This window comes from Arvicanthis niloticus, chromosome 2 (assembly GCF_011762505.2).
Source record: "Arvicanthis niloticus isolate mArvNil1 chromosome 2, mArvNil1.pat.X, whole genome shotgun sequence".
NCBI lineage: Eukaryota > Metazoa > Chordata > Mammalia > Rodentia > Muridae > Arvicanthis > Arvicanthis niloticus.
The window spans coordinates 23,801,052-23,812,416 of NC_047659.1; the positions used below are offsets into that span (position 1 = coordinate 23,801,052).

The 11,365-nt window shown below is 34.5% G+C and overlaps 1 pseudogene; it reads left to right on the forward strand.

Moving 5' to 3' along the window:
* The first annotated feature begins 6,175 nt into the window (after positions 1 to 6,175).
* On the forward strand, positions 6,176 to 6,297 carry LOC117704806 (small nucleolar RNA SNORA17; annotated as a pseudogene).
* Positions 6,298 to 11,365: the final 5,068 nt, after the last annotated feature.

Consider the following 11,365-nt stretch of genomic DNA (forward strand, 5'->3'; position numbering starts at 1 on the left):
AATTATCTAAAGGAAAGATGGTAAGTGTTCAATTCCAAGAGAAAGGTACACTGTACAGTTAAATTAGAATAAACATTTATTATCTTATAATCTTTAAGATTTATATGTTATAATATTATAATGCTAAATATTTGTGTTCAGGTTTGTCGGTTCAACTTTCACCATATCTGCATCTAATTTTGTTTATGTGCTATTGATCCCAGGACTTTATATTCTTTATTGCAGGTCATGAAGGCTTGGGTGATTTTTTTTTTCATTTACCTGCTTTGACATCTTTCATTTTGTATAAATAAATAAAGTGTCTTATTGCCAGATAAAAGGTTAATGTGAAGTTGAGAATCTTCGTTATTCTAAACAGACTTTGTGAAGACAAAAGCATTTGAGTTGCATAGCTGAATTCAGAGTTATTGTTGGGAGTCATTGTTCACCTTGCCATCCTTGGCATCAAAACGCGTAAATCTCAGAATTTCTCTGAGAATTCACACATCTAAGGGGGAGAAAAGCAAACTACACCGAGCAGTTCTTCCACTGTGAAAAATAGCAAAATTCCACACCTACAACAAATTGCAAATTTTCACATATTTGCTTGAGGCAAACATTTGCAATTTTCACAGCAAATAAGGCTTTTGGCTTCAATACACACTTTTTAATCTTCTTTACCCCCACCTAGGAAAAAAAAATCACTCTATTTTCAGACAAGCAGAAAAAAAAACACAGAAAAGAATTTACCTGTAATATCATGCTTATTATACATGTTTTAATTTTTGTAATAACTATTTGAAGGAAAGATATATTCAAAATGAATTCAAAATTCAATTCTCTGCAGACATGATGATCATGAAACAAGTTTTCCTGGGACCTGAGATACTAACTCCGTTTTGATTAGCAGGATTCTTTTTAAAATATTCCCTATGCTGTGGGGAAATAGATTTTGTTATTGTTGTTTTGGGTTTTTTTTTGTCTGGTTTGGTTTGGTTGGTTGGTTTTTATTTTTTCCCCCAGTAGCCAAATAATAGCGATCAGGATTCCATTCTCTGTCTCTATCTCTATCTCTATCTCTATGTCTTTCTCTCTCTCTCTCTCTCTCTCTCTCTCTCTCTCTCTCTCTCTCTCTCTCTCTCTCTGTGTGTGTGTGTGTGTATGTGTGTGTGTGTGTGTGTGTATAAAACTTTTTAAATTAATATTCTCATAGAACTCTTCTCTTGTCAGAACTGATGGAGTTTTGCAATCAGCTGTGAAGTACAGACAGCTCCTTTCTTCTCATAATTTGCCAATGCTAGTTTACACTGAAACTCATAAAATGGAGACAGTGCAAAGTTCTGTCTATGTTATTCATCAAGTTACCTGTTTGTTTTAATATATTTTGTGGAATGAGAATGAAAACAGAGCACTTTTTCAATAAGAATAATGTAAGTTATACATAGACCACCTATGGGTGTGTTTCCTAAGGTAATACCACTTACAGCATATTATTACATGAAATCTATTAAATAGTAACAATAAATGCTTTGAAAGCTGAGAATTTCCTTTATGATACAGCAAGTCTAATCATTTAACCAGTTATTGGCTCAGATTTCCACAACCATGCATTCTGTTTTATTCTAATATTTGCTTAGCTATCTTATTTTATTGAGCAGTATAAGTTCTCTTTTTTATGTCTCTGACTCTCTCGCCCTTCCCTTCTCAAACTCTCTCCCTTTTCTTTTTCCCTCCCTCCCTCCCTCCCTCCCTCCCTCCCTCCCTCCCTCCCTCCCTCCCTCCCTTCCTCCCTCTCCTCTTCATTACTTCCTTTTTCACCCTCTCTCCTTTATCTCTCCCTCTTCCTTTCTCCTTGTCCCCACCCACTTCTGTCTTTCTCTCCCTTTCTTGCTTTCTCTCTCTGTTTCTCTTGCTCTCTCTCTCTCTCTCTCTCTCTCTCTCTCTCTCTCTCTCTCTCTCTCTCCCTCTCTGTGTGTGTGTGTGTGTGTGTGTGTGTGTAGTAGGAAACACTAAATTGCATACCCATCTGCTTTCCTTTAGGTTCCTGGTTTCTGAGGAATGCAATCTGAGAGCAGAGACCAAATAACATCCTGCTTTGCTGTAAGGTATAGCTTCTCTCTGAAGGAAAAAAAGCCAAGGTTTTAAGCCCAGGTGTAAACAATGAATAATCTGATCAGTTTCTCTTTTGCAATGCTTATCTTCCATGTCTTTCTTCTACTTTTTTGCTACCATCACTTGAGCATTTTGCCAAGTTAGATCTCAACTGGCTCGTGTTATGCTATATCAGTTTACTGCTCCATCTACTCTCTACTAAGATAAGCCAGAACTCAGCTCCATAGCATGTCTCTTCAAAATCCTACAACCTTCCTATTGGTATTTTATTTTCCCTTCTATATTTCTACATCTATGACATCAGCTTACCCATAAATTTATAAGTGACTGTTTGTCACATGTGCATTCAGTATTTGTTTAACATTGAGGCCAACACCGAGGTTTTAAGGGTTAACTGCAATGTTTGTGTTTACAGTGAGAGATTCTGTTTTAGTTCAATTATCCAGTGAACCTGAAGAGCAAAAACTGGCTCATTTCCACTCACCACTGATTTAAAATGGCAAGCAAGTATAATATTTTTGAATAAGTCACACTGATTCCCTATATGGAAAAAAAAGTATCTGGTGTGCTCAAAATTTCATTTGTAGAAGAAGTCAGAGCAGAAAGTTCCCAAACGGCAGGAATTACTCACATAAATGTGGTTTTTATTTAAATTAATTTTATTTGTAACTGGTACATAAGACATAAAACTATGCATATTTACAGATTGCTATATGATGAATTCATGCATTTATACATTGTACAATGTTTAAATCAGGTTCAAGCCTTCTGTTGTCTCACATTATTGAAGTTTCAAGGTGAAAGCAATAAAAATCCCTTCCCTTAGCATTTTGAAATCCACGGTAAAGTAATATCATATACTATATTATAGATACAACATATAGTTGCCCTGCTGTGACCTAATGTACCAGCACCGCTCATTCTTCTCTAGCTGTAACTTACAGACACTTGATAAACCTTTTCCAAGACTTTTCACCATACACTTCCCCAGAGTTTTCCATATTCTCCTCCAATATTCCTGTGTTTGATCTTCTTGATGATAGCCATGTCCCTTGGGAGGAGTGATCTCACTGTGTTTTTCATTTGCATTTTACTTATGATTATTCATGGTGAATATTTTTTCATACACCTGTTTGCTTTTTTGCATGTTATCATTTGAGTAAATGTATCTTCAAAAGGTGTAATTTTCTGCCACACCAGTGAAAGTGCAGTAAATTTAGAGGGAAACCCCCACTGGTATGTTTGTGGAACTTCCTCTTTCTGTGAAAAGCAGTTTCTATGGCAGCTTCCTACTAAAATGTACTAAAATGTACTCAGATCTGAACAGTCAGGTTTTCTCCAAATAAATGTGAGCTTTTCTCAAGCAACATTATTATATTGTATATTTTAAATGCTCGATAAGAATGTCAAATATTTTCATATGAGCTTTATTTTCTATAATTTTTAACCTCTATTGCATTATACCCACATCTTTCAAATGATTACATAACCAGTGAATAGAAAACAGAAACAATTATCTCTCATTATAGAATGTTTACAGGGCTATGTTTAATTGAAAGGATACATTCATGTAATGTCTTTAATTGTATAGGCCTGTGTCAACTTTATGTATGTCTACTGAAGTGTCTATAAACCTTTACACTCTTCCTTAGAGGCAGGCATTGTGTGACAGCTATTTCTATCCTTGCTTACATACTTTCTCCCCAGGCCTCACTTCTGTGAGTCATATTTATGTTCATCAAACAACTATGCACCTCTTAACTGAGGTCCTGTCCTATAATGACAATGTCAGTAGTCTCCTCACTAGTAAGAATATTCTTTATCTCACTAGTAAGAATATTTATTAAGTACCAACTTTGAAACAATTGCTTCAATGGATTGTCTTCTTATTTGTTCTACATGGGAACCCAAATAGAAAGAGAACTTCAACTTTATAGATGTTTGAGGTAATGAAACTACTTCTTTTACAGGTTTAGTAAATTATGTCTTTTATTTAAAAGCTGGAAAATTTTGGAATTAAGATTGGAATGTATTGGATGCTATTACAGATCGTTGTCGGCTACCATGTAGTTGCTGGCAATTGAACTCAAGACCTGTGGAAGAGCAGTCAGTGCTTTTAATCACTGTGCTCAGGGTGGAGAACACATATTTCAGCATTTCCACTTGTCTTTACTTTCTCAGTTACAGCTTTATCTATTTTATTTACTTGAGACTTTCTAGGATATAGATCTTGCTACAATTCTAGTTAGCACACATTGTTGAAAATGTACCTGGTTATTGCTCCACAAGGACAAAGGGTAAAATGAAAATGAACTTTCTTTATAAACTTTGGTTAGACTAATCTATGACTCACATTTCAGATCTCACAGGGTGACATGTATGGCACATTTTACCATCCTTCATTGTCTAGATTCTTATGGTATGTTATGAGGTGAAAATCTTTCTTACATGTCTTCATCTCAAACCTGAAGCATTATCCATCAACTTAACACAGTTGTCATGTTCGGGAATGTTCCTCATCACAAAATCTAAGAGAAATGTCACCCTTCCTAACATAATATCTAACATCTATCCATAATATTGCTTTGGTGCCTATTAGATTAAATTTTCCTTTTATGCATTACCATTCTACTAGAATCTACACCCTATTGGGAAAACATTGCTACTTTGTCACCTGCAATGGCTTTGATTGTCACATGATATGAATCTTCTGTTTCTTCTTGAGCTGAACTGAAATATTAGGTAGAGGAAAATACAGAGATGTATCCTAGGATGCTTAGACACCAGCACCTCCATATTATATACTATGTCATAGCAAATGTAAGATAAGAGATGATTAAATTTCTAACAATTCTGAAAACAACTGGCAGTTACACAAGAATCAACACTCCACTCCCTTCAGTTTGCCTCTTTCACACATTATTTTATTTGATGGTCCCGATGTCAATGGGATGAAGGCCTTGTGTTCCCTAACTCAGAGAAAAGAAAATTTAAACATGGATAACTTGAATGACCTCCCTAAAATCATTGTGCATGCTGGCAGGCAGAAAATTGTGAGCAAACTACAAGATACAAAAAGTCTTTAAAAAGTTATGATTACTCAATTTATTAAAAGTAGAAATAAAAAGTTAATTTATTGAGCCATCTAAAGTTTCATCAATGATCCACTGTGACTGAAATATATAAGATGGGAACAACATACCTTTCCACTTTGAGTTAGAGAAGAAAACTAGATTTTGTACTTATTGTTGATACCAGACTTTTTTTTTTTTAAATCAAGATATGAGTAACAAAAGGATATAAATGATCTATTCAATAACTTTATTCCTATTATTTAACTTATGGAGAATTTTTTAGGATTTGGCACCTGAGAGCCTTTGGGGCTCATCTGTGTGACTGCCAAACTGACCTTTCTATCTGTATATCTCCAAATCTGCGATACTTTCATTTTATGTAGTACACTTTGTCTTTACATACACATTATTTTCAATTAAAATTCAGAAAAACTATATTAATATATATATATATATATATATATATATATATATATATATATATAAAGTTTTTCTACCAAATAAATCCTACTAGAAACAGCTATTGGGTGCTTCTCATGTGACTTTAGTCTAAGCAACATATTGTGCTTTGTGGCATGTAAGCAAGGTTGGGGGGAATCTTCATCTTAATATATTTATGTTTTAATAGTCAAATATTTAGAAAGAGTTATTAGTCTAGTCATACATAGGAAGGGTATGAAGTTGAGATAAAATTTTTGGAAATTATTTTGGTGAGTAGAATAAGAGAAGAAAATGAAATCGACACTGATCTTATATAAGTTGATATTAGAGTAGGCTGTTTTGTTACATTACATAAATAAATATATTCTAATGGTGTAAAGCCACAAGTAAATTATTTTTAGAAAATAAACTAAATAAAATCTTGAACAAATATACAAGCATAGTACAAAGAAATAAGATGCTATTGAATCATATAATCATTTAAAAGAACAACACAGAATAAACAACTTTGAGTGTAAAGCTAATTTAGATAGACTAGTTGCTTTAATTCAGTTTTGAACAGTAGAGTACCCTCCCGTAGAGACATTGCAGGTGTGGCTGCTCTGTCTCATGTGCATCAGTTGGTGGCACAGAGGACAGATATGATTACTGTCTGACCTATGAACTTCTGAATGATTAGTAGCCTAATAGTCTCTGAAAAAAGCAAGCTTGAGACCACAACCATTTGGGCCACAAGTAGGCATCTATGGTCTCCCAGGATGAGTAGCAACCTAGAGACAAGAACTCCACCTGGGATTAAGGATCTCAGCGGAAGTGAACCTGAGACAAACAACCCTGGCAGACAGCTTCTTGGACAGGCATGGCAAGTAGAGAGTTCAAGATGACCACCATACTGACACCATAGGGCCCAGAAAGAAAGGTAGTTTGAAGTGACCACCAGTTCAGTGCCCTACTGGCTCTGGGGACACACCATGCTGGAGATGAACATTACACCATAGTACATGAGGGGATCATAGCATTCCTGAGATCACAATTGTGATGACTCTAGACATTCAGAGATCCCAAGTGCCTCTAATAGAAGCAAGGAAGTAGTGGAGAAATGGAAGAGAAAAAGAAACAGAAAGCTATGGGCATAATGAAGAGAAGCAGAACTGGAAACTCAAAGGTAGTGAGGCACAGCCTCATATGAGTAGTTGGTGATTCCACCTGAGATCATGGTAGGGTCCTGGCCTGTGATGCCACCATGGGTCAAGTCTGGGTCTGTAGAATTGGACAGCTAAGAAAGTTGGGATTATCTGGGGGAAGATTGATGGGAAATAACAGTGATTAGAATATATTGATCAAAAAACTATTTTCAATAAAATAAAATAAACAAAAGAAAACAGGGATGATTTAGGCCAACCTTACACCGAGATTCAGAAACAGAAATGTTATCTCAAAGATGTACTGATTCTTGATTAAACAATCATACAGGATAACATCCCCTAATCCCAGAGCAAAGGCTAATATGTTCTCCCCAAAACCCCACATTTCTTATTTTATGGGAAATAACCTTCATTAGTCCAAATCAAAGTTCTTATTTTCAGTATATGGTAACTAAAATATGCAACACAGAGAAAAATAAAACTACATTATTTCAATAAAATAGACATGCCATTTTAGGGTAAAGGAGTAGAATATTAATAAAATTTCCAAAATGAGATATGATACCATGAGATATGATGACCTGTGATCTCATTGTTTACCTCTTCACCACAGGTGAAGGTTGTGTGAAAACAGAAACAATCTCAAAATTCTGCATAAGAAAAAGAAATATAGAACTATAAGGTGGTTCAAAAAACAATGACTGTATTTTTAATCCACAGTAAAACTTGGATTTATGGAAGTTAAAATCCGGAAATTTTTATATTTCACTAAAAGGCTAATGTTAAAAATAAAAGTGGAAATGAGACAGAACAAATACAGGCGGGAGAAATAAAAACGACGACGCCTGAAAGCCCAAAACGTGAACAAAAATAAGGACCAGTAACAGCAAAAATTACCTTTGAGAAACAAGTTTACTTGAATGAAAAAAGGATCCTTACTTGAGGCTTAGACCAAAAAATGTGAGAAGACCATTAATTAAGTTTATTCTATTAAGGCTTTTTTAAAATTTTAATGATGAAAACCTTCTGATAACAACTAGGATAAATACACCACATAATAATGATTAAGCAGCATAAAAGGAGCTAAATATTCCAAGTATTTATCAAACCAGCTGGGTCAAAAATACAGATTTTTATTATCAAATATTGGAATCGTTAGAGCCAAGAATGAGAAGAGGAAAAAAAAGCTGCATTTCTCCTGTTACTGAAAACAATTTTGATATTCTTTCATTCACCAGACACTCTGTACTGAAATAGATTTATGGTGATTGATGTATTTTGAATTTTAAACATTTCTAGAAGCTTCAAATTAAAGCTATGAGAAAACAAAGTTATTCTAAAGATAGAAGGAGACAAGAAAATATAAAGAATAAAATGGGTCTATGAAGAAGTTGACAGGTATTCACTCACACTCAGGAGAAATGCTTTCCCCAAGCAATACTTCAGATCCCTTTAGAGACCTTTCAAGCAAGCAAGGTATCAAGCCAGGACCCAGCTTCCCAGTGGTGAATCTATTTATGATCTAGACCACCTAAATTGCATCTCTATACCTTTCTCTCTCACTATAACCATTCTTAAAGAATATGAATTCGCTTCCAGTCTTACACTTGCTTTTAGAATGTAGAGATAAAACCCTATTTCTGAAATCACCACATACTTCCTTCACAGGACTTGGAGAAGGTGCGCCAGAATAGGGAAGTTGCACTCATGAACTCTCAAAATTATGGTTGACTAAACAAGAACTGAATAAGAACATCAGTTGACATGCTATTGTGGTTGGGGGAACATTCAGAAGTTCCCACCTCTAGAGGAAGAGCTACTTGCAAACACTGACTGTTGAGAGACATCAGTTTTGCCTAGGGACAACCCTCGGAGAGGTTATCCAATTCCAAATGGTCATCTCTGAACATATGAGCAATGCTAAGTAGACTTCTCATGTAAATATCCCTATTGTTGCAAGAGTGGCATTTTATCTTGGAAATAAATGGCAGCTGTATAATTGGACTCAATAGAAGTGAACTGATGACTGGACACACTGGTTCCTTGCTCTTTCATTCTCTGTGGGTTTTGTTTTTGTTTTTTTTTGTTGTTGTTGATGGTGTTTTGTTTTGTGTGGTGTTTTTGTTTGTTTTTGTTTTTATAGACAGTCTTAATGACTATCATATATGTAGCTCTGAATTTAAAATGGATTTAGGGAACACTGAAAGAATTGAAAAGGAATGTGGGATGGGAATAAGTGGTGGAAATAAGGTATTCTCAAAGATATTGGAAAGGCAAGGTTGGCTGTTTATTTACTGAAATGGCTTAGTTCATAGAGTGCTTGCCTAGCATGCATGAGGCCCTTTATTTCAATCCCTTAAATAATATAAACCAAATGTCATGGTACATGGTACATGGTAATTTCAGCTCATAGAAGGTACAGGCAGGAAAGTTAGGGCCCCAAATGATTCATACTGAGTTCAATGGCAGTCTTGAATTTATTAAGATACTTTCTCAAAGATGAAAAAGACTGATGGACAGACAAGAAGGAAGGAAGGAAGGAAGGAAAGAAGGAAGGAAGAAAGGAAGGAAGGATGAGAAGGGAAAAAGAAAAACAAACCAATGTCAAAAAACCAAATAATTAAAAATAACCAAAACTTTGGATATCACTTTTAGTCTTTTGCCCGTAGGCAAATAGTTTTCTCTGCTTTGTTCTTCAAATTTTAGCCCTGAACAACACCAGGGATTTCTGAGTTGCAGTTACATTTTTGTAATGCTGATTTGTCGATACCTTAGTCATTACAATGAGTTTTCACACTTAAAATTTTATAACTGTAAATCAGTTTTAGTATTAATGAGGAAAATTCAGAAATATCTGCTATCTTTATAGAAGAAAGTGTACAATTAAAATAAAACAGAAAAGATATTGATGAATTTATTTGACTTTTTTTGGGTGGGGAAGGGAGAGAACAGAAAAGGTCCCTTGATTGTGAAGACCTGGAAGCCTCACCATGTGCCATCTGCTCGCTGGAGAACCACGAAACCACTGATGCAATTTAGTCCATGTCTGCAGGCTTGAAAGCTATATGAGCAGATGGTTCAGTTCTTGAGTTCTTGATTCCTGTTCAAAAGCCAGAGAATAAGGCAGGAGGAAGGGGAAAGTGTTAGTACAAACCCAGATTTTCAAGGCCACAGGTTCAGGAGCTCCAGTGTGAGGAAGGACAGGCTGGTCTAACACAGGAAGAGACTGTCTACATTTTCCTTTCTACTTTCCTTTTGCTTGGGCTCTCAGGGAATCAAATGATTCCTGCCCATGTCAGTGCTATCATCAGATTCTCTGTACTTAGTTCACTGGTCTAAATTCTACTCTCTTCTAGAAAAACAAAAACATCAAATACCCCCTCAAATAATGTTTTTCAAAATATGAAAGTAATTGAGCCCAGTCATATTTAATTTAAAAGTCCAGTCCTGTCACTTTGACATCAGTATATCTCTTATACCATATTTATACTCCAATTAAATTAAATAATAAAGGAAGGGTAAGAAGTACAGTAACACATACCTAATTAATTTATTTACTGAAGAAACATCTGCCAAGACAAAATAAATGGCTGATCTGTTACCATGTTCACAAAATAGGTTCATTAAAAGCAACTTTCTTGACTAAGAAAGGCACATGCCATGTGATCATGCTTCCTTCTGGCCATACTAGTAGTAAGATAATAGATCTTTATATTCAAGTAAGGAAGACGCTCCTGTGAAAGTAAACGAGTTGACTAAATGAACAAGTATAGAACAACATCAGTAGGTGGACATCTGCAATTCACATGCCTGGGAAAAATAATCAAGTATTTTTAGCAGGATACAAATATTTGTCCATAATTATTTTCACTGATATCATCTGTATTACTTGTATTTATATCTACAAAAGAAACTTTTCTAAGATACTGCTTATCCTTTCTGTCAGATTCAATATATCATCATTTCTCTATACTTCTTACACTTGTTTCTTGACACTTTATTTTATAGCACATAACTCAGTACATATTTAATTGTATGAATGAATATCTTCTTCTGTTAGCAGTTCTTGTTAAATGATATTTGATGAACTTGCAGTTCTATTGACAATATTAGCCAGATTCTAATTCTCATAAGGGAAATTTATATCTGTTTTTCAGTACTTTACAATTTTCATATTTTAACAATTGTCTTTGAGTTATATGTAAGTAATTAAACTTTATGTTTTTCAAATTATTTTAATAGGTTTGAATATAAATAGTATTTTAAAAGTTTGTTTGAGTTAAAGAATCAACAAAATACTCCTAAATAATTCTATGGTATACAAACAGCAACTTTTCTTAACAGAATTCTCACTCAACTTCCAGGAAGTTTAACTACATTTATACAAACAATCATGGTTGCATTCATAGCTAATATCCATATGCATGTTTTTAAATTAATGAATAAAAGGAATAATATATGTGTTTTACTTAATTTTTTCAAGTAATTTTCTTTAACAGAACATACATTTTTGGGGCGAAGGAAAGGCATACTTTTCACTTTATGAAGGGCTGATTTATGAAGGGCTAAGATTTGTTACATTTTTATTATTTACCACAGTCTAAAACTGAAGCG